This window comes from Phalacrocorax aristotelis, chromosome 1 (assembly GCF_949628215.1).
Source record: "Phalacrocorax aristotelis chromosome 1, bGulAri2.1, whole genome shotgun sequence".
In the NCBI taxonomy this organism is placed as follows: Eukaryota; Metazoa; Chordata; class Aves; order Suliformes; family Phalacrocoracidae; genus Phalacrocorax; species Phalacrocorax aristotelis.
The window spans coordinates 189556644-189582890 of NC_134276.1; the positions used below are offsets into that span (position 1 = coordinate 189556644).

At 39.8% G+C, this 26247-nt stretch overlaps 1 protein-coding gene across 7 annotated transcripts in view; it reads left to right on the top strand.

Annotated features, from left to right (window-relative positions):
- FOXP2 (forkhead box P2) overlaps positions 1 to 26247 on the top strand; it is a 440819-nt gene that overhangs the window by 24678 nt on the left and 389894 nt on the right. The window contains exons 4-5 of one of the 7 annotated variants that reach the window (XM_075081101.1): positions 68 to 256; positions 349 to 489. The exons of the other annotated variants lie outside the window; for them this stretch is intronic. The gene's annotated coding sequence lies outside the window, so the exon portion shown is untranslated. The remainder of the gene's footprint in view (positions 1 to 67; positions 257 to 348; positions 490 to 26247) is intronic. 7 annotated transcript variants of the gene reach the window in all.

Sequence of the window (26247 nt, forward strand, 5' to 3'; positions counted from 1 at the left end):
GAATCTGCTGATAATCTGAAACACTAACTCTATCCTTATTCCATTTTCTTTATTAATCCTTTTTTAGGTACTCATTCTAAACCTAATGATGGTCTTTAAAATTCAGTGTTAACAGTTTCATTTATGATATGTTTTGTAGCTGGAAAGGGGAGAATGGTGATTGTCAGGAACATCAGCAAGAAGAAAAGTGGAGAATGAATAAATGCAAGAGGGGCAAATAGGAAAAGAAAAAACAGAATTAAGAGACATAAATATGGTAATTGTAAAGATGAATGTATTTTTACTTTGATATTAGACATAACAAGCGGGTAGTGGAAAATGATTAAAAATATAGTTATTTCATTATAGATCATTTTGCCTTCCATACCTTTGTTCAAAATATATCCGTCATGTGAATGAAAAAAATTGATGGCAGGTTATGGGCAATAGATTGCATTCCAGTACGTGTATGCCAGAGCCAGCAGCCAGGAATTTGACAATGTCTATAAAGTAAGTGTGATGCATCTTTCTTGATCTCTTTTTCCTGCTCCCCATCCATGTTTAGCCTACGCCCGCAGCACCATGTCTGAATCCTTGTTCTGTACTCGTGCCTTATGCACTTCAGTGCACTGACTGGTTCCAGTCCCTCTTCCAAACCCCTGACCTCTGCTCAACTTCTCAGTGTTGCAGGCTGTCAGCCGCGTTGAGTAAACTTGTGCTAATGAAAACAGATAAAAAGTCACTGGAATTTATTAAGGCTTTTGCATTAACTTAAATCATGCCCTAAGAATGAATATAGTATTATTAAAAAATGGAATTGGATTATAATGAAAGGAACCTGCAGATTTTAGTTAGTAACTTTCATGCGTCTCTATAAATTTTGTTTAATTCTAATAAAGTAAAAGTGAATCCCCATTAACTGTAATGAAATAAAATTAAGCTCTCCCTGACTTATATTCATGTAGTCAGTCAGCACTATTATTTGAAATCTCATTGGGCTCAATTTGTCTGCAAGGACAACAGAATTGTCATTTATGCTGGGGGAGCTCTGTTGGTAAGAAAATAGCAGGACTAGGTCTGTTCTATCTGGAAAAAAGAGGTGCCTATACAAGGGATTTATGTGATTTGTGCTACAGAAGTTAATGTGATGCTACAATTTTTTCTTTAAGAATCTGTTTTGAATCTGTGTAATAAATACTTGTATATCTATTCAAATATGTACTGCTTTGTTTGAGGATGTTTTGTTTCTTTAGTATCTTCACATGTTAATGTAGCTACATTAAAACCATCATGGACAAGTCATGTTCTAGCTGAAAGTTTGGTTAATAGTTTTGGGAAAGAGGTAATTCGCTTTTGTCTTGTTTCAGCCTAATAAAAAAGTCGTCTTATTTTCCTTTTCTTTCTTTCTTTTTTTTTTTTTTTAATCCATTGGCTTTGTTATGCCAGATCATTACTAGCTTTACTTTCTACTGCATTTTATCATAATTCTCTTTGAGTATAAATAAACTCTGGTATGCTAAACCTAATAGCAATTAAACTGGAAGTGTTTGTGTTTCATCACTATGAACTTCGCAGAAATGTTTCCATGACAACCTCCATGCTAGTTAAGGCAACCAGAGGTGATCAACAGTTTATATATTTTTTTCTCTTGTAAGAACAGAATTTGTGTTGACAGTTCTGGCCTTTAATGGCACTTTTGTACTGTGTGAAAGTATTTGTTTACTAGATCATATGCTGTTAACTGTCAGGCCGAGATAGAGTGACTGCTTTTGATAAAAGGGCTGCATTACATCTCTGAGTCTGTGAAGCTCTTGTACTTTAATTACTCACATCAGTACAAAAGTATCCATTTGCTTCAATACACTTAAAATTAGACTTATTATTTCCAAAGCATTAATGGTGAGTTAATTTTGTCCTTTACATTTTTTGGAAAAAAATTGTTGTTTTAAATTTAAACTATTGTATTTACAGTGATAAAAATCACATTCTGTGGTATGGGGTGAATCATAAGTGTCTAATTATTGCGCTTTGAATTAGAATTTCTGGGCCCTGTTTTCATATTTAGCTGATGAAGGCTGTCATGCTGGAAGCTGAAATACACTAGTTGTAGACTCTGTTAAGAAGAACATAATTTAAGTATAGGTGTTTTGTCTCTCACAATTTTGAAAAAAAAAACAAGTGTACCTAAGACATGGCTGAAATAAATTCTGTAGTGTGAAAAGTAACAGTAGTACAGGTAGACTGTATGGTACATGCCCATCAGGTAGTTCGAAAGCTTTCAGAATGAAACTGTTAAGGTGGTGGTTTGGTTTTTTTTTTTTTGTGGGATATTTCTCTGCATGGAGCACTTTCTAGGTAGAACATCTGGAAATAAACGGATGAGTTGTTATCTGATCTGTGAATCAGCTAATAACTGCTACTACAGCAAGTTCATTCACTACCAGCAGTAAGTTTGAAGACATTGCCTGTTTTGTTATGTGTCTGTTCGTTGTCAGGCTAACGGATGAGTATCTTCTTGACTCTTGAGTGTGTGTGTCGCAGAGGATCATTTGGTTTTGATTTAAAAAAAAAAATAATAAATATTTGGAAGGTACAACATTGTCTTCTAAAATTCTGTTTCAAAACAAAGACTAAATATGTTATCATAATAAATATCTTGGTTTGGGGAAGAGTAATACTTAGTAATGCTCATGTATATTCAAGTATGAGGTGTGATACTTGTTGCTTGTCTTGCACGTGAAGACATAATTTATATTGAGGACTCCAGTCTTTTGGACATGCAATTCATTTTAGTAATCACTTACAGAGTGTTTATTATTTGAAGTAATGATACCATCACTTTTTTAAGCAACTGAGTCACTCTTGAGTGATCAGATAAAAGATAAAACTGATAGGGATTGAAATTGTGTAAATTCAGATTTTGTGCAGGTTTGTATGTGGATGCTATTGCTTTTGCACAGTACCCATGTCTGTCTCTACTGAGTCAGGAGTTCCTGACACAGTTTTTGGTAGTTGGTGACACCAGGAAGGGAAATGAAGGTGTTGAAGTAAGATGCCTAAATTCCCCTAGCTTCAAACTGTGGACGGAGTAGTTCTTTCTGTACTGTCAGTGTAAGATGCTGCCATTAATTTAATACCTCATCTTCAGGGGTTTGCTGTGCCTTCCTTCATGTAGGAAAGCTGGGATATTAAGGAGAAACTTCCCAGAGAAGAAGGGGATGAGCAAAGCTTACCTGTACGTGCAGTCTCTTCAATCCCTAACCTGTTTTAGCTGTAGGGCTTGGTCTGTAGTGAGGTGTGTGTAGTGAACATGGTGACTGTCCGCTACACATTTCAAACTCTGTCTTTGGTCACTTTGAAAGTATTAGATATAAATTAAGTTGATAGGAGTTTCAGATTAGCTTGCTACTTCAGATCTGCTTTAGGTAACTGAGGTAAACAACCTATGCTAAATCTGTTTCTCTGAATGCGTAGGCATATGCAGAGTCCAAAAATTCAGTTTACAACATCCTTGCGGATGAAAATATGTGTGTTACTAGAATGAATATATTTTATTATAGTACTAAGAAGCAGGCTTTATTTTCTTGGTGGTCAGTTGGCTGTGAAATATTGTGTAGTCCTTAAGCCTATGATACAAATAAGCACTATGTGCTTGTTTCCCAAAGTTAGTGTTTATAAACAGTAGTTTTTTATCATGTCTGAAATAATATTATGTAGTCTGTAATTGGTTTTTCGTAACTATGGTGTAAAGTAGACACTACCTAATCTGAATTGTAACTCTGGGGACATGACACAAAAGAGTATTGAGGATAGGCATGAACTGGGAAGGACCAACAGGTTATTAGCCCTAACAGTTTTCTTTTTTTTTTCCCCTAGGAAAAAATGAATTCATATTGGAACAGCAACAGAGATGGGCTGCGAGGGTGATCAGGAAATGGAAAGCTTATCTTGTGAGATGAGACTAAGAAAGTGTGACATGTTTGGCTTAATGAAACAAAAACTGAGAGACAATATGATTTCTCTTTTATATTTCCAAGTCTGTTAAGGAGAGGCAGGGAAGGCATCAGAGAGGGAGAAGAGCTGTTTAAGCTAAGGGTTATTGTTAGAACAAATACATGAGTGTAAACTAGCCCTGGATAAATTTGGGCTGGAAGAGAGAACATTCAAGACAGAATTGAGCATTCAAGTAGTGTGGAGGGGACAGGAGATTTTGAAGAGGGGGTCTTATCAGCAAAATTGGCATGATACAGTTGCTTTAAATAACAAAAGCTTACATGTTGCGACTCAGATGGTTTGTTCCACTCCTATGCCCATCTTTTTGCCTAACTAGATTTGTAAAAGCCCCATGCTTGCTTGTTGCACAGTACTGTGAAAACTTGTAGATCTAATCTAAAAGGAACTTGCAAAATTACTTCGTTTGTTTCAATTCCAATACATGCTTAATTCTTGGGTAGATTCCTCAGTCTGTTTTCAGATAAAGTTCCTTCTTCAGTGTTATTGACAATAATATCCTGGGACTTTTTAAACTCATTTTTTCTTGGCTGTTATGTATGTATGGGAATACTGCCTTTAAATTCCTCCTTTGATTCATCTTGCTGTAGTTAGTTACAAGCTTTACCCAACCTAAGTAGCTTCTTTTTTCTGTGCACCTGGAAAGATAAGGTGCTTATCACCATATTCTTGACAGTTTATTGTGTAACCAATCTGTACATTTATATAGTCCATTCAAGCCTTCATTTCTAGTCCCTTTATAACTTAACTTCCTAATAATATTTTTTTTAAGTTTGCCAGTAATTCAAGGTACTCAAAATTGAACATGAGAAGTTATTCAAAGTAATTGCTGTGGGAACGCCGCATCATGGATAGGACCACTTTTAAGTAAGTTTTCCTACTCTTAGTAGCTAAGGAAGTCTGGTGGGAAAAGGGTATCAGCTCCTTATCTGAGGCCACCCACCGCTCTGGTCTGACACTTAGAAGATACCTCTTCTTGATGTGAGGAGATCTAGGAGACTTAGAGAGGAGGATATCCAGATACACACTTGATCAATTTTGTTTTCTTGTCCAGTCTGTTTCTGGAAAATATATATGTATATATACAATCCCAAAGCCTGTCAGTCTACCACCCTGTGCTGGTAAGCCACCTTCCATGCCAGATATCCAGATGGCGCGGTTGTGCTTCCTTCTTTAAAACATACTTGTTTGTATCCCTTCAGTGAAGTCTCAGGAAAAATGTGACAGAACACTTTCCCAGATCTTCTCTTCTTGACTTCTAAAGCTCACAGACTGTAAAACCTCATCCCCAAGGGTTTTTCAGAGGTTGTTATTTACCTAGAGGTTTGCAAATTTTAAGAGGAAGTTCATTCATGTTTCCTGCTTATGAGACTTTGGTAAAATGGATTTAAAAATTGTCTTGAATTTGCTTCAGAAACTGAATTCATGTGCAGTGTACTGAATATTCTTATAACCTAACAATTGTTAGGGATGCATTTCTAGTCATGCAGGACTCAGTTGCTGGACTGTATTTCTCCCTTGCAAAATACTGATAGGGTCTCCTGGGAATATATATTGCAGCAGTATAATGCAACATACTGGACTGTGCCACAGAAACAAACTGGGCATGCATATGAGACTGGGATGCTGCCTAGGAAGACACTTCATTAGTCTAAGGGCATTAAGGATTACTACATAATTAAGTAGTACTATATATCGAATATTACTGCTCAGGTGCAGTGCCTTTTGTAAAGTGCCCTTTTTCATGTCCCATCTAGATCTCTTTCTGTCTAAGTACAAGTGTTTTCTTCTCCACTTGGATGGACAGCATTTCAGGGATCGTGGTCTGAAGATCTCTGCATCAGTGGCTTGGAGCTCAAGTCAGCATGCTTCTGAGAAGTTCCATTCCCATTCTTCATGGTCATCACATTCACGTGTAACTGAGGAACTCTGTCAGATGTACTATAACACCTTGCAAGCTAGTGTGAGTCCTGATTCTCTTTTCTGGGAAGTAGTTCTGCAGATGGTACAGTGGTGTACAAGGTGTTGGAACAAGGTGTTGGTACAAAGTGTTGGTACAGCTTATGGGGTGTCCTGATTATATTGCCAAATGAACTGAGCCTCTTCACCCTGAGGCACCAGGAATGGAAGACCTCTGTTTGACATCCCTGGGAGAAGCTTTTCAGTGATTTTCAGAGATTTAATTCAGATATTATCAAAAGGTTTGGACCTTTCATGCCTTTTCTGGATGGTGTTCGTCTCTGATGCATTTATTATTATTCTTTTGGCCAGGTAGAATGATACATATTTTTTCCCTGTCCTCATAAATGTTCTTTTCGAAGTAAAACTAAAAGGGCTATAATTATCAGAATCACATGGAATGATATAGACAATTTTGATACCAAGATGAATCATCTTACATGGAATAATTGGAGGTTGCTATCTCTCCTTCAAGATCTGCTAATGGATAATCTTGGGAGTATGCCAAAAGTTAGTGCAAGTCTCACTACTTTACCTTTTCAAAGCTGGATGACTCTCCTCACTAGAGAGAACATCAGTGGCAGAAACCTTGCCAGGAGAGTCTCATGAAATAGACCATATTCCCAGTCTGCTGTTCTTATCTGTCCACCTGATCCACACTTCTCTCCCACACGATCCACACTTCTCTCCCACACACTCTTGAGTATCTTTGAATCACTCAAGAGTTCTCCAGATTTCATCCTTGTCTGTGTCAGGGTTTAACCCCAGCCGGCACCTAAGCACCACACAGCCGCTCACTCACTGCCCTCCCCAGTGCGACTTGGAAGAGTAAAAGTGAGAAAACTCATGGGTTGAGATAAGAACAGTTTAATAATTGAAATAAAATAAAGTAAAATAGTGTAGTAGTAGTCATAGTAGTAGTAGTAGTAGTAATAATAACATACAAAGCAACTGATGCACAATACAGTTGCTCACCACCCGCCAACCAATGCCCATCCCATCCCTGAGCAGTGATTGCTGCCCCCTGGCCAGCTCCCCTCAGCTTATATGCTGAGCATGATGCCATATGGTATGGAATATCCCTTTGGCCAGTTTGGGTCAGTGGTCCTGGCTGTGCCCCCTCCCAGCTTGTGCACCTGGCAGAGCATGGGAAGCTGAAAAGTCCTGGACTGGTGTAAGCACTGCTTAGCCACAACTAAAACATCAGTGTGTTATTGACATTATTCTCATACTAAATCCAAAACACAGCACTGCACCAGCTACTAGAAGGAAAATTAACTTTATCCCAGCCAAAACCAGGACAGTCAGTCTGTTCACCAGTAATACCAACCCACAAGTAGGTTACTTGAAGATCTGGTTAAGAAATTAAGGAGTCAAGTCCACAAACAGATGCAAATCTGGTACTTAAGATGCCTATCTTAAAGCTTTTAGTGACTGTTCATTTTTGTACTCTTCCATGAAGTTCACAGAATCACGGAACAGTTGAGGTTGGAAGGGGACTCTGAGGATCGCCTAGTCCAACTGCCCTTCTCAAGCAAGTTAGAGCAGGTTGTCCTGCACCTTGTCCAGTTGGATTTTGAATATCTCCAGGGATGAAGAGTCTACAACCTGTCTGGGCAACCTGTTTCACTGTTCAGCCACCTCACAGTAAAAATATGTTTTCTTACACATTCAGACAGTTATCTACCTTTCTGGGATAGAGGCTCCTTTATTGCCTCGACATCAAAAGGGGTCTTGCTTTTGTGCAGATGCAGTCACTCTCTTTAGATGGTTCCCAAGACTGTTTGTCCCAGTAGCTGGCAGATACAAAGGTGTAGCAGAGTCTTAAAATTGCAAACTGAGCCAATGCCATGTGGTAGCCACAAAGTGAATACTCATTTGAGTTCTGGCCCAAGGTATGTCAGTGGCTCACTGTCAAATGTATCGAATGCCATTTGATCTGGGATTACCTGGAATCCTGTCCAAACTTCACATCATTGGAAAGGTGCCCAGAGTGGCTGTGTTTCTTCACGTAACAATGATGGAGCCTTGCTTAGGTGAAGGACTCATCACACCTACCTCAAAATAAATGGTTGTATGTTACTGCTAGGCATCACCGATGGCGTGAATAACATGGTTGTGGTTTATTAGCCAAAAAGACGTTTATTACTTGTGGTTTATTACTCAAAAGATGAAAAGCTGACTGTTGAAGATTTTCCATATCATAGTCCATGTATATGTTAGTTTGGCGTGTTCCGCTGTTTTTCTCAGTCCTTCAAGATACGTCTTAAGGTTTTTAAAAACTGGAATGAACTAAACATGCCTGGCTGTGCATACTCATGTGCCAAGTGTGAGGAATGAGCTGAGTGCACTCTCTACGAATGTTAGGAAGGTAAAAGCTCTTACTAGAGTGTATTTCTACTTGCAAGGCAAATATAGATATTGACTAAACATCCTCAAAAATATTTCTAGAAGCACATTACAAAGGTTGGTCAACTTCAGCAACTTTGTGTTATTATATTTTAGGCCTATGTCAGTGAAAATGCAGAATATTTTAAAAAGTAATCCAAGACAATACCTGTTTTGACATACAGAGGACACTTTAGAATGCTGATGTGTTATCCTTGCATTATGGTACCTTTTTAGGAGATTTATATTCCCAGTAACATGGGGATTTTTATGCAAATGCAGTAATAGGACACTTTCCATTGTCTCTTTAACTGTTTGACCAAGAATTTGCTTTCCCCTTACCTTTTTACCTCGCCCATTATTAATTCCTTAATGTGTTGTTTATCAGAAGGAATGCTTTTTAAGTCAGTTAAACTGCTTTAGAAAACATCTATCATACAAAACATTATTTTAAAGACTTTTTTACTCTACAATCTTTTTTTTATTCCAGGGATTTCACAGATGCTAACCATGACTGATTAGTTCAAAATTTTGCTATTGGAAAGATAGGCATAGTAATGCTCAAAGCCATACTGTTTAAGTAATTTTGGAATTTATCCAGTAATGTGAGCTTGCTCTTAAAAGTAACCTGTGTATAGTCATTTATATAGTATTTGAAAAGGAGGACTTTGACTGATTAAAACCTTCCCCACGTAGTAGTTTTAGGAGGCTCACAAACAGGTTTTTAAAGTGTATTAGTGAGTAGATGATAAACACAAATTTATTTACATTATAAACTTATTTGCTTGTATGCTTAATGTGGTTACTGTGGTCATTCTACCAGGGATGTTAAGTCCTTGTTTCCCAAACTGACCTCTTGAGAGTTCTGAGTAACCTGTTCTGATCTCATATTTGAGCCTGCTGGAGCAGGATTGGACTGGAGACCTTCTGAGGCCCCCGCCAACCACAGCTATTCTGTGATTCTGTGACTGACCGAGTACTGCCCAAAGCTACTTGACTTGCTAGCTTGAGAACTTGCATAATGTCTCAACACAGACAATGTAAGTCTCTTCTTTATGCTCCTTCCTGTTAGATATATATGTTATTTTAATCTGCTAGCAAATGGTCTCCATCTTTTCTGAACGGATGGTTTGCAGGTTTATTCCTTCTTTAACATTTAACATTCTAGACTATGGTTATCTTTCTCTGTGTTTCATTTTTTCTCTAAAGCAAATTAAGTTGTGTAGTATGAGTATGATTCTGTCTTTTTTTTTGGTGTAGTGTTGTTGTGGTTTAACCCCAGCCCCACATGGCTGCTTGCTCACTCCCCCACCGTGGGATGGGGGAGGGAATCAAAAGAGTAAAAGTGAGAAAACTCGTAGGTTGAGATAAAGACAGTTTACAGGTAAAGCAAAACCTGCGCATGCAAGCAAAGCAAAACAGGGAATTAATTTGCTGCTTCCCATGGGCAGGCAGGTGTTCAGCCATCTCCAGGAAAGCAGGGGTCCCATCACATGTAACAGTTACTTGGGAAGACAAATGTCGTAAGTCCAAACATCCACCCCTGCTGTCCTTTCTCTTCCCCCAGCTTTATATAATGAGCATGACGTCATATGGTCTGGGATATCCCTTTGGTCGGTTGGGGTCAGCTGTCCCAGCTGTGTCCCTCCCAGCTTCTTGTGCATTCCCAGCCTCCTCGCTGGTGGGGTGGGGTGTGAAGCTGAAAAGTCCTTGACTTATTGTAAGCGCTGCTCAGCAGCAACTAAAACATGTGTGTTATCAACATTATTCTCAGCACAAATCCAAAACATGGCCCCGTACTAGCTACTCTGAAGAAAATTAACTCTATCCCAGCTGAAACCAGCACAAATAATTTTTATGACCCTCGTTGGGGAACTCAATGATTCGTGGGACTGTGGAAGTGACCCAATTGTATGGTAGGTATGTGGGCTGAGTGAAGTCCACTACTCTATATATTTACTTGTGTCATGGCAGGGCGAAAAAAAAGTGCAAAAAAAAATGCTGGGGTGGTCTTGTAGCTGATGCATCTTACAAATAATTTACTGGTTTTGTGGGACTGCATAAACTGATCTTAATAATTTCATTTAACATGAGATTGTGATACACCTTTTTAAAGGGCCAAGAGCTACTTGGAAACGCAGTCTGTAGAGCCAGAGGGGACCATTGTAATCTTCAGAATAACAGTAGCTATGGAACTTCTTGAATTAATTTCTATTTGAAGTAGAGCATATCTTTTAGGGGAAAAAATCAGCACTGTTTTACAATACTCCTGGTGATGGAGAGCCCATGACAGCCTTTGGTAACTTTCTCCACTGGTAATTATCCTCACTACTAAAAATTATTTCTGGTCTAAACTTGTCCAACTTCAAATCCCTCATTAAAACTCTCCCTTGCTGTGTTGCCTACAGAAAGTGTGACAATGGATGGGCCACGGATGGGAGGGCTCCTGCCTTTCCTGCTGATATGTATTGTTTCCTTGTTTCCTCCCGCTTTCCCTCTGAATCCACCTGTTTTGTCTTGTGTCATATGTTTGGCTTTTCAGCTTTCCCATGCAGGGATTACCTCGATGTTGTGTTTATATGGTGTGGAGTAGAGCAGGGTCTTAGTCCCTGGCAGGTGCTCCTTGCCAGTGAGCGTGTCATGAGGGCATAAAGGATTAAAAGAAGTTGGAGCTATTATTTCCTACTTTAACAGCTTTTAAGCCTGTAAAGAATTACTGTAATCTTTGGGTATGACTTCCTTTGTGGCGAGGACTTCCTCCGTTTCTGCTTTAAGACCAATAAAGATTGGAGTAAATCATACCTCTTAGAAAAACAGCTGATCTCAATGGCAGGGGTGTAAAGGGAGGGAAAACTTCCAGTGATGGAAAATCCTTTGTAGCCTGCTGTAGGGGTTAGCAATTCAGTGTTTGGTCCTTGTCCCTAAATTCTCATCTGAATTTGTCTTGCTTCACCTTTCCAGGATGTTCCTTAGGAAAGGGGAGGGAGGAGTAAAATAGCATTGTTAAGCTTCTGCCCTGCATTTGGGTACTTACGGGCTGTGGTTCAGTAGTCCTATAATCTTCTTTTTGGAAACAGATGTACTTTTTCACTGTTAGGCCTGTTTTCCGGTCATTTAATGATACTTGAAGTGTCTTCTGTGAATCGTACCCGTTTGAGCAGTGTCCTGTTTGACTTGGGGTTGTCAGACTGGTGACATTGTTCCGGTAGGAGTGACCCCAGTGTCAAATACTCAGGTAGCATCGCTTCTCAGTTCAATTTCCTTGGAAATATATTCAGAGATTATGTTAGTCCTTTGCTGAGGCTAGTTCGTATTCATGCTGATGAACTACCGTAATTCGTTCACAGTTACTGCTTCCCAGGAAAGTGTTCCCCATCCTGTGAAACATTATTTGTTGGTACATATAGCATATACACACATATTTATTGTCATTGGTGTAATGGATGTTTTTTCCAGATAATTTGGTAAATGTGGTGTAGATGCACTCTACTGTCAACTCCACTGTTCATTTTGTTGCCATTCCTTCATTCTTTGTTTCTTTGCTGCTGCCAGCCCCTCACAGTTTCTTGGCAAATTTGTCTTCCATGTTCAAATAATTTTCCCTGTTCTACCAGTATTTGATATCCCAAATGGGAGACTAGGCACAAAGGAGGCATCCATTCCAGGTGTATAATTTCTCTTAATCTCTCTAATTTTGAAGGTGTCTGAGCACATACACAGAATTGAGTGTAGTAATTGTAGGATTTTGTAAAACTGTAACTTTGGTTTAGGGAGTAATGTTTTTCATTTATGCCTCAGCAGCTGCTTGGCCTGTCAGAATAGTTGGTGGAAAAAAAGTGTTTTTCTATCAGGCCTCTGGTGGTCTTAGGCCAATGGAAGAAAAGGAGTTTTAGGTTCAGAATTCCACCAGCAATACTACAACTTGCCAAAATCTGTCAGTATTTAAATCTGGCAACTGTTTTAGTCTTCTGTCTATCAGCTTTCCATGCCAAGGATGTGATATGCTCTGAAAGCTTCATGATGGCTTCATTATGAGCTGGGATTTTGGACTAGTGACTTGCTTTCCCAACACTGCTGATTGTCATGATTGAAATTGGGAAGTTTCTTCCTTGTGTCTTCACTCTCAAGTAAACTAATGGTCCTGGAGGAAAGGTAACTGATAGTATAATGTCCTTATGTTTCTACTGATTTCCATCTCTTGGCTATGTTATACCCATCATAACTCATTAATGTTGATACAGACTTCAGGTGCAGCAGTATCATGACATCACTGTCTTGTCTATCTGTCATCTTCTCCAGGTAGAAATCTTCTGCTCTCTCTCTCCTCAACTTAAATCCTGTCCTCCGCTTAACTTCTCTCATGATTTACAAAAAAGGATTCTGGTGCATGTGCTGAGCAGCAGTTGAGAAGCAGAGCTGTGGGCTGGTACAAGAAATCTGAGAGGGGGCATCCAGTAGAAGCGATGGGTGTGAGAAGAAGCAGGATAAGTGATACGTGGAGTGTATTTTCTCTCAAAGCTGTTTCTGAAACCAGTTCTGGCTGGGCTCGGCTCCCAGAGAAGTACAAAGCCCTGTGCTCTGCAGTAGAAGGAGAGAAGGACCCAAACTGTTGGGCAGTCCCAAGGTCACTGATCTCTGGCTGTGGTTCTCAGGGGAAGGATCTCTTGAGTATTATGGGGCTGTGGTGGAAGGAAATGAAAGAGAACCAAAATTAGGCTAGATTGACAGATATGTTATGTGGCACATTTAAAAGCACAGACAACCCAGAAGAGGAGAAAATATAGACAGAAAGGGAAGTGGTCTTCTCTGAAATGGAACAAGTATAAAGAGAAGCTTGTTTAATGCTGTGGCTTTCCTTTCCATACTTCATTGGATCGATAGAAGAATATAACAAAAACCTCTTTACCTTTCCCCGTTATTTTAGCTGCATCTCAGTTCCTCCCCACATTTGACACAAACTTAAGTAAAACCAATTCTTTATTTTAGAATATGATTTTCATAGGATTTTTTTTTTTTTGCAAAAAAAGTATCAGTGAAGTTTTTTATAGCAGTAATTCTCCTTTCTCTATTTTCTGGTAGTTGCTGCTTATTAATTTTGAAAACTGGAGGTCCATGGAACAAAAAAAAGAAATCGAAGGCTTTTCTTTTGCCTGTTTTCCCTTCTTCCTTTTATTTGTAGGTACTCCTAGTAGGTAGTCTTCAAGAGCTCTGTAGGAAGCTCTGGAAGGAAAACTGTATTGGCTGGACATGCCATTACAGGATTTAGAAGTACACTCTGTAGAGAATGGAGACCCATATTAATGCTGATGTTTACTCTGGTTTCTTCATCAGCAGAGTCAAGTGAAGCCCGTCTCCAGTGGGAACTTTGCAGGTTTACCTGTTACAACGCTGAGCCCTTTCATCAGCATCCTGGTTTTGTCTGGGATAGAGTTAATTTTCTTTCTGGTATAGTGCTGTGTTTTGGATTTGTGCTGAGAATAATGTTGATAACACACTGATGTTTTAGTTGCTGCTGAGCAGTGCTTACACTAAGTCAGGGACTTTTCAGCTTCTCATACTGCCCTGACAGTGAGGAGGCTAGAGGCCCACAAGAAGCTGGGAGGGGACACAGCCGGGACAGCTGACCCCAACTGACCAAAGGGATATTCCATACCATATGACATCATACCGAACAAAAACCTGGGGGGAGTTGGCCAGGGGGTGCAGCCACTGTTTGGGAACTGGCTGGGCATTGGTCAGCGGGTGGTGAGCAGTTGCATTCTGCATCAGTTGTTTTGTATATTCTTTTATCATGATTCTTATTTTCCTTTTCTGTCCTATTAAATTATCTGTATCTCAACCCATGTGTTTTACCTTTTTTCTGATTCGCTTCCCATTCCGCAGAGGGTGAGTGAGTGAATGGCTGTGTGGTGTTTAGCTGCCTGCCGGGTTAAACCGCAACAAGCAGAAATATCCATCTCTTATTTCCTCTGCTGGCTGCTAAAATGGGATTTCCAAACTGTTGTCCCACTTACAGGTCACATTTTGCAGATATCCATTTGACGAAGCTGGCTAATATTATTATTACAAAACTTTTGGTGTGTTAAAAATTCTATAGTAGAGAGATGCACAAAATGTATACTAAATACACAGCATATTATAATAGATAGAAATTTGTATATGTGTATTATTTCTAGAATAATAGCTCTAAGAGTTCATTGTATTGCTTCTTTTCAATTAATAGCTGCCTTGTACGCTTTGTCTCATTCAAGTGAAGCCGTGGCAGCCCTTCTGGACAGCTTTAATGGAGTGCTTCAGAGCTTGTTTATCAGATCCTGGTTAAAAAGCATATCATTTGAACATAAATGATAGCATGTTATTGTTTTCCACTGGAAGGTTTAGTGAACTGCTCAGGATAGCTGACAGAAGTGGCGGGTGGCAAAAGAGACATGCTTAGTTGCCTAATATGATGGTGTTGTCATACTTCGATATATCAGTCTAAAAATTCTGTAGTGTCTTACACATAGGATAGGAAGTAACCTTTAGCATGTCAAATCAAGAAAAAAAATTAGTCTATAATAACAGTGTTGCAGAAGATTTGTAAGGAGTTTTTTTAATCGTGGCTATTTCATATTCTCCTTCACAACTGATTTGTCCTGCTTTCTAAGAATGCCTAATTAATATTGTACTTATGCTAATTTTAAACAGTGATGATTGCAGTTCACTGAAATTATGTGTTCTATTTAATTCGACTTGACCAACATTACTTAGAGATGACTCAATACTGCATATGGTATATTCTATCCATAAAACTTTTTATTTTAAGCAGTTTGAGACACAGTCTCATTATTTTATATTTCTGTTTCTGTATATCTGTGGCACTGGATTTTAAGATGACATTAAGTTACTTCATCCATAGTTCAAGGAACGTATAAGGTAAACTTCCGTTACAGATTTCTCCTGTTTTGGTAGATATTGGTTTCTGATACATAACATTCCTCCAGAAACACATGTGGACTGCTTGTTTCCAAAGCTTTTTATGACTTTCAGCATGTAAGCTGTTTATCTCCAGTATCCACAAATATCACCTATCTTTGTGTATTACTAGACTTCAACTTGCATTAAAGAAGGTTCGTACTTTGATGCCAGTGGCGGCCACTCCAGCAGGTGCACCTGAGTGCTGGGAAGCCCATCCCGGGGCGAGGGTGGGGGAGGGCAGGGTTGGGAGGACAGCCTGCAGCGAGGGTGTCCCATCCGGCCATGGGCACTGCAGCAGGAAAAGGCGCTTGAGTGTTGGCGCAGTGGGTTTGGGAGGAGTCGGCAGCACTGTCTGCATGGGACTGATTGCAGTGACCTCTGCTAAAGGGGTTTCTGCTTCCTTCCTGCATTTCTGTCCTCTCTGCTTGCGCAGGCAGGGGCAGAGCTCGGGGCATCTAGAGAGGAGCCAGGGAAGGGGAGTTGTGCTTTCCTGGGGGGAGAGCAGTGTGTAGCCGTTCCTCGGTGACTTCTGCACCTCTTCAGCCTGAAGGAGAACAGAAACAAATACAAAAGAGCTCTAGGCTGAAGGCAGAAATATTTTTTTGTACAGGCTGCAATTTTAAACAATGTTTTAAAGGTTAGGTTTATTATTTGGGGAAGAAAAATGTATTTAGGAGCTGGAGGAATACCATCTCGTATTTAGGAATGCAAAATCATTATTTTGGCCCTCCAGTAAACCTCCTTTTGGTGTCTGTGTGTGAAACAAAATAACATTTTTTTTGCCACATAGTTTGGATAAAACTTTGTTGAAGTAGCTCTACCAAAATTATGAAGTTGTATGCTGATGAGTATAATTATTTTAAAACATTTAAAATGTTTATAATTTCAATATGTTGCGTATACATTGTGATTATTTTGATTGAAAATGTTCTTACTAGCAAACATGGAACTGCTATGCTGACTTCTAAAACATATTGAGTTATTAACCAAAAAAAGTTAATTCTGTAAGTAATTCCACTTATTTGGAAGTAATTTGGAAAAATTTTGGTTTTTTCAAAATTCAATAATTTAGAGAAGCCTGTCTATATATAAGAGAAGGTTTTACAAATGGGCTGACATCTTGTAGTCTTGCAGATTAAAAACATAGACTGTTTTCCTCATCGTTACATGTGATCTGCTTTGAGGGTATGGAGAAGGGAACCCTGAACTGCAAATTCCTTAATTCTTAACAGCAAGACAATAATATACTGCCCAAGAAAGTTCCAAAAACCACGAACATCTTCAAATTACAATCTCCGCTATCCATGAGAGTAACCTGCAATTTAAAAGTAATACAGAAATAATGCAAAATCAGACCTCTTGTAATGAATTATTTATGTGGTCTAATTTAGCTATATCTTTACTACTATTGTTGAGTTGAGATGCTATTATCTTTAACTAGCACTATTGCCTAACAGGATAACATCAACAATAATGAGCCTGCATTACTCTTTTTTGAATTGAATGCAGATTGACATCGCTAAGAGTGTGCTGCTCAGCAGGTTTGAATTTTGATTTTTTTTCCCCCAATAATGTCCTAAAACTTTGGTGGTTTTGTTTGTTGGCCTCATCATCAAACACTAGTTATGTAACTGAATTTTTAAAATGAAAGCAACGTAAGAGAAATGTTTATGTGAAAAAAAGAGATGTGGTGACAGATAAAGTAATGTAATAAACTGTGAAGTTAACGCCATACGCTTGTGTGATTTGATGTTCAGTTAATATCTGAAATGAAAATTTTGAATAAAAGGTCTCGCTACTATGAAGTGAGTGTGAATATTCCCTGTTGCGGCATTCCATAATGTCCTTTACCTGCATCCGTGTGGTAAGCATATTTACATATTATCAAATATTATTTGAGAAATGTGTTTCAAATCTATATATAACTCCTTTATAAAGGCTTTTGCTTGAGTTATCACTGTTCAATTTGTATTGATCTGGTCAATACAGAAATCTCTCGAGAAGTGGTTTGCATTATTGAGTTAAAAAGCCTGCTAATGATGCAACAGTTACTTGTCATTCTTCTTGCCCTATGGCAGGAAAAGGTTTTCCTATTTGCCTTCTCAAGATCAAATTTTTTTCACCCATGAGTGTGTGTAAGATTTTCAGACCCTGACAGTGTTGTCTGGTGGCTGATGATATCTGGATCCCCTGTCTTACTCCTGCACTGGGAGTGTATGGGGGACCATGGTGACTAGTTCTCCTACAAGAACCTACTTAAGTGGTCACAGACTATATTCGACTTCCCCTTAATAAAGAGGTAGAAGAATGATAAAGCTTGATGCATGAACATTTTGCATGAGAGTGCCTCCATGGAGGGAGTTCTACAGCCAGACATTCTGCTCCAGCCTACTCTCCTTCTGCCACCAGGAGGACTTTGCAGGAAACAGCAGGCTACAGGGAATGTGGACTTGCTCTACATCCCTCTTAACTCCTCACCCCTGGAAGCAGGTGCTGTATTCAGGAAGGATGACGCTGCAATTCAGTGACCAGGGTCTTCAGACCTTTACAGGATTGAAGAAATAAATGTGTTCATTTGCATCATTACAGTTTCGTCTTGTAAATCAGAGTATTGGAGAAGATTTTGCCTGTTTCAGATTGCGACCCTTCACATGTTGGAAGTCTGCACTCTGATGTCTTATGAGGCACTGGTAGTTCACAGAACATTCTTCCTAGTCTCTAACTATGATGGAATCTTCTGGTCAGTCTGTGGTGTCTATTCTTCTGATTAGAACTTCATCTTGGCTCCATGTGTCTGCCAGGGACCTCCTATTAGATGTTTTCTCCTTAGTTCTTGGACAAGTGAAGTTCCATATTCCTGCAAAGCTATGAGGGACACCCAGTTCCTAGGTCATGTCTCCATGTATCCTAATAAAGTAGTTTGTATTTTGTCAGGAACAAGGCTCCAAGTGATCCCCATGCACTCTTCAGGCAGTCTGTTCCAGATGGCAATTTGAACAGCTGAACCTATGGTTGAGATTGCAGACAACTCTAGACACTAGCTCTCTGTTAAGTCATGGTATAGAGGCAGGCAGCAGGATGGGTGCTGGGCCCAGGATCTTATGCTTTTCTTAGCTGTCTGCTGCCTTAATGTCTATTTCCACTCTCTTTTTGTTGCTAGATGGACAGGTTTGCTACCATCTTGGTAAAAAAAAACATCAGATGTTTGGGGACCAGGCATGATGAACAAAGACTCTGTGATCCAGCTCACCATGTATCCCCCACTTCTGTCTCCTTTTTCAGACACCCTTTTCGTGAAAGTGCATCTTATCTGTGGGTGGATTTTTCTTTACATCACAGATGTCTTAGAGCAGTGGCAGCACACCCAAGTAGAGTGGATTTTAAGGAGATTGTTTGTTGGAAAAAAAAAAAAAGAGTGTTTTGGCACCATGTTCCTATGCCTGAAATTCTGTACGGAATTAGGTAGCATTTGTCTGGCTGATCAGCAGGCAGTCTGTAACTTTTTCGTATTGTAGGTGCATACCTTCATATAGTTAGAAATTGAACCATTGTCAATAATTTATTCTCTCCTCGGATGATAACTGTGTTAATTTCAGGGCCTTACCATATGCCCTGTGTGTAGCCCTCAGAGTTTTCATCATGGTGGCAGTCATTGCTGTTAACTTCTTGTGTCTCTCTGTGCCTTTTTTCATTTACTCTTACAATTGTTTGCTTGATCAAAGGTGCCACAAAGGTGCAAAGCCTGAATCTCTGCAAATGACTCAGTCTCTTTCCAAGCATCTGGGTCCCAAGGTGAACACTTGAATCAAAAATTATATTACTGTAAATCCTTGGGATCACTGGAGAAACTATTAACTCTCAATTTGTGAGAGGTCTTTTGTCTGTGAAGAGATCCTAGTGCTTTCCTTTTCTGACAATAAACTTCCCATCTAACCTCTGCGATGCCTCGTGCCACACACCATGCAACAGTAAATATGTCTCCCTCCGTGTGCTCTCGTACTCTCTATCCCTTCAGCAGGCTGGCTGCCATTTCTCAAAGTATGGGAAGCTTTTGCTGTGGTGGCAGTATCAGGCCACAGGACAATACTCCTCCAGTTCCTTCCCCCATCAGATAGTGATGCTGGCACATCTGACTTGGCCTGGGAACTCCATAGGATAAATCTCATCATCACAGGGTTGAGGTCTGTATGAGCGTGAGCCTTGTGTTACTTATTTTGAAGCTTAGAGTGCCTCTGAAATATATCTACATGAGATTTCCAGGCTCTGGAGATTATCAAAGGATGGCGTGCCCAAGTAGAAATATGCAACACCTTCTCTATTCCATGAAGGCCCTATATGATTGGTCCATAGAGAAAAGGATCAGCTATTCTCCCTGATCTTCCAGCTGTCTGCCGGGTCTATCAGAGTCGCATTTCTTGAGGGTGTGCAGGAGATCTGATTGCCTCATCTGCATCTTTCCAAGGGGAAGTCAGCCTAGCATAAATCCGTTTTACTTCCTGCACTGGAAGGAGGTGCTCATGCTTCTGCTGAAGATGAGGTCAGGGTGCAAGCTCTCTCTCAGTGCATTTGTGGTACCCTGCTCAGGTGGGCTGTTGGAAGGATTTCATCTAGTCGCCACATTGCTGGGAATTCTGGCCATAAAGAATTCTAAGCCATGCCCTGGTCATTACAGTTCTCCAGAATATCTGAGACTGTTAAAATGCCTACATTTTCTTCATTTTGTGGTGAAGATCTGCAAGATCTCTGCTATTTCTCATAACTGTTGCCCACAGATTAGTCTCTCTGACTCCTGCCACTTTCCCGAAGTACTTCATTGTCTCTGTGTAGGTGCTGAAGACTTCTGAGAGCTTTCTGACTGTTTTGTGGGTTCTGTGTGAGAGTACAATATTACCCTTTACTTCAGTTAGACCAGTCCCTATAAATACTAGAGAGGGGAGTTTGACATTTAGTATGTATGTTTGTTACCAGTTCAGGTTTCTTCTCCCATAGCTCTGTACAAGCCCATCTGTCATGCCTTTCTGCTTATTCTCACTGAAAGAGTAAACCTCCATTTCCTGGCCTTTTCTTCTTTAGGTTCATCAAAGGCATTATTAGGCTTGTTAAGATGTTTGTCCAGTGGCTGGTTTGATTTAAACCTACCTTTGCTTTGTCCAGTGGCTGGTTTGGTTTAAACCTAGCCATGTACAGCCACATGGGACTGCCTTGCAACCTCTTCAGTGCCCACTTGTGGCTCCACCTTTCCATGAAGGTGCAAGAAGCATGGTGCAAGTGCAAATCTGTATTTTCCATACACATTTTTTTGAAGGCTGGGTATGCGTAGATGAAAGCTTCTGTATTTCTCCATTTGTGGCTGCATTTTATCTTATCTCCCAGTTGTTCCTCCTAAACCTCAGACCTGCAAGTTTCCTTGTTCAGACACTTGATGTCAGGGCAGTACAAGTGAGCACTATGTTATTGTGTTCACAGATTAAACACCTGAGTGTATGACTTGGCCCTTTTGGTTTATTAGCATGGGCAGAGCCTCTACGCTTGTTGCTGAAAGCGTCAAAGGTTTCTGTGTGGTTGCTGTCCTCTAACTGAATAGAGCTTAGTGTCAAGATCTGCAGTGAATGGCCAAAGCAGGGTCTTTTAACTTCATTGGAACTTCCCTACTGAAGCCTAAATAATTGTTGAGTGACCACGTGGAAGTGCGTCCACATCTTCGTCAGGCATTACGTGGTGTCTGAGACACTGATTGCTGGTGGTGGTGTTCTTTGCCTGGAGGCCTCTGAGGTCCTCTGCTAGGTAATTTATGACTGAGTCTTAGTGGCTTGGTGCCATTCACAGTGTAAGGGTAAATGTGGACTGTCATTCAACTGAAAAATAAAGTTTGCATACTTTAATATAATAATCATCCTCTTCTGCATTTGGTTTTGCTTGGCTTTCCCATCTCCTTCTGGGTTCTTTGAAGTTCTGCATTTCTCTGTGGTTGAGAGGGAACTAAAATGCCACCTGGAATGCCCTTCTTGGTATTCTCACTCACTCATCATGAAACCAGATCCTCTACCCATCCTGCAAAGGAGAAAATTTCTCTACTCTCAAGCAATAAGATATTTCTCAGAGTGTGAAAATACCTGTGGATTACACACCATGAAAAATTCCAATAGCTGGTAAGTAACCTTCAGCATTCTCAAAATTATTTTGTAGAACTCTAAAGGCTAGAAGCTGTGTAAGCTTTCATTGTGGAGCACAGCACTGCAGCTCAGGAAGGTGCGGGGTACGGTATGTACCAGCACAATTTCAGCCCAGGGTGTCCTTTGATAATTAACAGTGCTGCCATTTCTGGTGGAATCTCTCTGTGTGTCAGCATCAGCACCAAAGAGAAGAGAGAAGAAAGAAAATGTGTGTAGCCCCTGATGAATTTGCTCTCCCCTGTGAAAACAGGAAGGCAGCGATAAAGAGAGCGTGTGGCAGAATCTCAGTCCTCCCCTTCCCATCCCTCTCCCCTTTTCTGTATAGGGTTGTGCATTTACATGAAGCCTGAAGAAAGTGGGTATTATTCTTCTTTACTAAAAATAGCAATGACAGACTATTTCAGCCAATTAACAGAATGTCAATGTCTAACATGCATGGGGAAGGTGGACTTGAATCCTCCAACAGGAAATAAGTATTCTGTCTCTTAAAGAGACATCATTCAATAACCGCTATCTCTGGACCTCATGACTTCTTACTCTCAAATCAATTTGTCCTCTACTACCTTCTGTTCAGCTGCTGAGTTTGATCTGCTGTTGAGAGATGGTATTTGCTGGCTCTTGTGGTTTTTTTCATTGCCACTGTTTTTCGCTGATTTGTTTCTTATGTCAGCATAGGACCACTGCCAGTGTTGCTCTGAATGTCCTCAAGGAACAAAACACCCTGGTTTTCTTACATGTCATTTATTCTTGAAGGCTTGGTCCTTAAGGTTAGGTATAACCTTGATACTGATGTTGTAATGGCAAATTGGTCATCTGCCAGTCATTTTCTGTTTGAAATGTAATACTGATTGTTATTTGGATATTATACATTCTGGTTGCTCAATTATACACTCTGTGCCGTTTCATATGGAAGACTGACTTAAGATGATAATTGATGAAATGTTACTGTTGAGCATTGAAATATGGGAGCATTAAATAGGTGGGGATAGATGTGATGGTTCCACTGGGTAGCCTGATCCCATAGCATATAGTTAAAATATTATATGTTTACTGGAGCGTATTGTTACTCTATTTCATTAGACATTATGTATGTTCTGCTGTCCAGTGAAGAAGGTCTGAGCCCACATTTTTAAAGTGGCTCTTAAATATTCTTAAAGAAGCAAAACTAATTAACAAGTTACAGTAACCACAGAAAGTTATAGACTGAAATTTAAGCAAGCCAAAGTATGTCTTGCTGGATACTGGAAAATCATTGGATGACTACAAGAATTATTTCTAGGTGACATAAAGCCTGGATTTACAAAGGCAAGGAATGGTGAACAATGGTAGGATCACAGAGAATAAACTTTTGCTGTCTAAAGTTGTCTTCCAATCCAATAACTACTCTTTGACTCCTTTTGGTTCCTGTGTATGATATTTTGAGGTGTAGCTCCCTCTGTCTCAGTCATTTATTCCCTGTAGGAGGTGGACTGGGCTGTGCCTGTCCTGTTGTTCCCGAGCATGCCTGGTGCTGCCTCCGCGCACCACTTCGAGTAGTCATAATGTAAGTGTGTCTGTTCCACTCATGTTCACCTTGCCCTCAACACTTAATATGCTTAATATTAAAAAACAAATAGATTTATTCAGAAGGACTTAACATCATGCTTTAGGTAGAAACACGATGTCTTGAATAAAAGAAAACAGAATTCTAGTTTAAACTGAGTGGCTGAGTGTTTCTCTGCTTGTTTGTGTCTGTCCTACATAAATTTCTGAAGTTGCATTTCAAGTGGGGATTCCACATTCATAACAAGTTGTTTTGCAAGTGTTGCCATCCCATCTGGGGAGCTGGGGCTTCATGAAGGTAAGCAGCTCTGGGGAAGTGACATCAAAGTTCTGGCTTTCTTTTACCTTGTGCCTCCCTTGGTGCTGGCATTCAAATGGACACCTACAGAGAACGGAGAAGGTGAGAGGGATGAGACAGGACTCTTCCCCTGGCAAGAAGTGCTTACCTTTTGCACCTCTTCTGTGGTTTGGTGGTAGCACCTTCCTTCTGCACAAAGGTCTTTAACATTCGTTTATAAAGAATTCCTAGTTCCCATACTCTCGAGACTGACAAAATGATGTAACATTGTTAAAACTTAGTATACAAGTCAAACCCTCTTAAAAGTCGTAACTGTGCAGACATGGTCTTCGATTCAATGCCAGCTTTCTGTAGACATCCTACATTGTAAACTTGGATGCGTTAGTTAGCACTGAGGATGACCCTTATAGCTTCACCTTTCTCCAGCTTTTGCTTGGATTTCTGCATCGCTCCTTAGGCCTTATAACAAAATGAGGTTCAATTTTATAAAAAAAGCACCACATTTTTTCACCTGTCTTGGTCCCAGTTATTTAAAGAATGCTACATGTGTCACCTTTCAGAATCAGAATGGGACCATAAAATTAGTTCATTCATTACAAACAATGTTATTACATGCTTTTAGGAACTCATAAAATTCAGAGGCCTCAGAATGCATGAATTTTTATTATTTTTGATATTTTTAAAAACCTTGTCCATAGATTGAAACTTCAGGTATGTGTTTTTGAAGTGTACTCCATCTTTGGTGAAGTACAGGGCGGGTTTTTTTGAGGCATGAAGTTCATTGAGAGTTACATGGGATCTATGAAAGCTGGCATAAGAATATTTGTAATAACATCTTGAGAACTGGCCACGCCACAGTGAATCTCAGTTGTACAAATATTATTGGCCTAATATAAAAAGTTTTAAGCTAGTAAAAAAAATATTCTTGCAAGAGAAATGGCGTATTTTTAGTTCTTGTTGGCTTATAATAAAATCCCTTGTATCCATGTAGAGCTTCTTGATATACCTTTGAAATGTTTTACATCAGAAGGTCTGTAGCTGCTGGGTACTGTGGACAGCTGAAAGGAGAAATTTTAAGGATTTTTGAGAGACTACTCCCTTGGCATTAAATGTCATACCTTACTTTTTCCCAGGTGTTCTTGTGCTCTTGTCTCCTGCAGCTACCTATAAACTCTAGTGCCTTAATGCCATCTCAGTTTTCTATTTTTGTTGTAAATCTCTTTGTTCAGTAGGAACCTGTAGTGTTCCTTCATTCTGTTAAACATAATGATAAAGAATATGAACGGAAGGAATGAAAGCAGGAGAGCTGCAGCTTGTACCGTGTGAAAGCTGCCCTTCTTTCTGACGGATATACAAAAGGCGGAGCAATATTTGAAGGGACTGGAACTAGGAAAGAAATACGAAGAATTGTCAGGGGGATGATCTCAAAGATAGTTCTGTAAATTTAAAATAATGGAATGAAAAATAATGTAAGAGAAACCAGAGGTTGAGAGAAGGTGGAGAAGTTGAGATTACTTACACAAAAACTCTGGGATACTGTCTCAATTCAGTGTAGTCTAATTGCTGTGCATCAGCTCCAGTATTCCTTGGACTTTGCTAAATCTTTTCAGTATGTTAAGTTGGTAAATTTGCTTTATTTTTTGTAGTTTTATTTGCAGTGTTAGTTTTCTGCTGTCTCGTGCTGTTCTGAAACAGTCCAGCCAGCAGTCCAGTAAACGTGGAAGGGAGCAAGCTGGCCAGGAAGGAGGTCATGAAGGACTGTGCTCAACAAGGAGATAAAACTTCAGCTATTGTGGGATGGCAGCTGGAGTCACCCAGCACAGATCTGCTGTTGGAGCTGTCTTGCAGGTAGTTTCTGCAATTCCAGGACTTCAGAGGGTAAACAAGGAAGACTGTCACGTGACAGGTCATTTGGGTTTCTGGTAAGATTAAACAAGAAACTTGGACTGCTTCCCCTGGACAAAATGTCTCTAATCTTAGATTAAAGCATTGCAGTTTACAGGAGTCACTAATGTCACCATATTGAAGGTTTAATTTGCCATAATGCCTAAATTTGCATAAAAATGTACTTCTGCTCAAAACAGTATCTTACACTTTTCTAGATACTGCGTGTTGTAGAGAATCCACATCTTCCCAGTACCACAGGTAGTACTTCTAATAGTGAACTAATTCAGCTGTCAAGGGGAGAAGACAGATGCTTCTCTGGGAGAGCTGTGGGTATTTGCTGTGTATAAAAAATTGGTCTGTGCTTTGCTGTGAGTAAGGAGAATCAAAACGGACTGAATAAACAGTTGGGTTTGCAACCAGGAAACTTATGCATCAGCAGCTTGGTGTGTGTCTAGATCTGGACCTGCAGCCTCCTGTAGATTCTTTGGCAATACACAGTATGTAGTGTCTGTTGTAGGATCCTGGGTTGCGCTTGGCAGTGTATGCTTCTAGCTTGATAATAAATTATTCTCGAAAGCCACATTTCCATAAAGGAGGGTCATTATGTTCCAGGTTTGAGTTGGGAAGTCTGTGTAAAAGGTCCTGTGTACTGAAAACCTTTAAAAGCTTAGTTTCAAGCTTTGAAAGCTTGAACAACACCTTTTCAAGCTGTTGTTGATGAGAAAATGCTTAATCATTGTTAATTTGGATTTGGGTAGTAGCCTGGAAACCTGTCAATGTCACCAATGAAACCTGTCTCTACTACTTTCATAATTTTGGTTTGCCTATCTGTCATCCCCTGAGATCTTTGGCCATTACAACTTAGAAGATAACCTTTAGATAATGTCTACCTGGGGGTTTTGCTTGCAGTTTATTAGCAGGACCAAATGGTGCTTTGTTCTCCAAATGCGTGCCCAGATACCACCTCTATGCTCAAGTTCCTGCTCTTTGACTTTCTGGAAGTGTAAGACTTCTCTTTCAGAACTTTATTAAAATGATTTAAGAGTTTTCAGG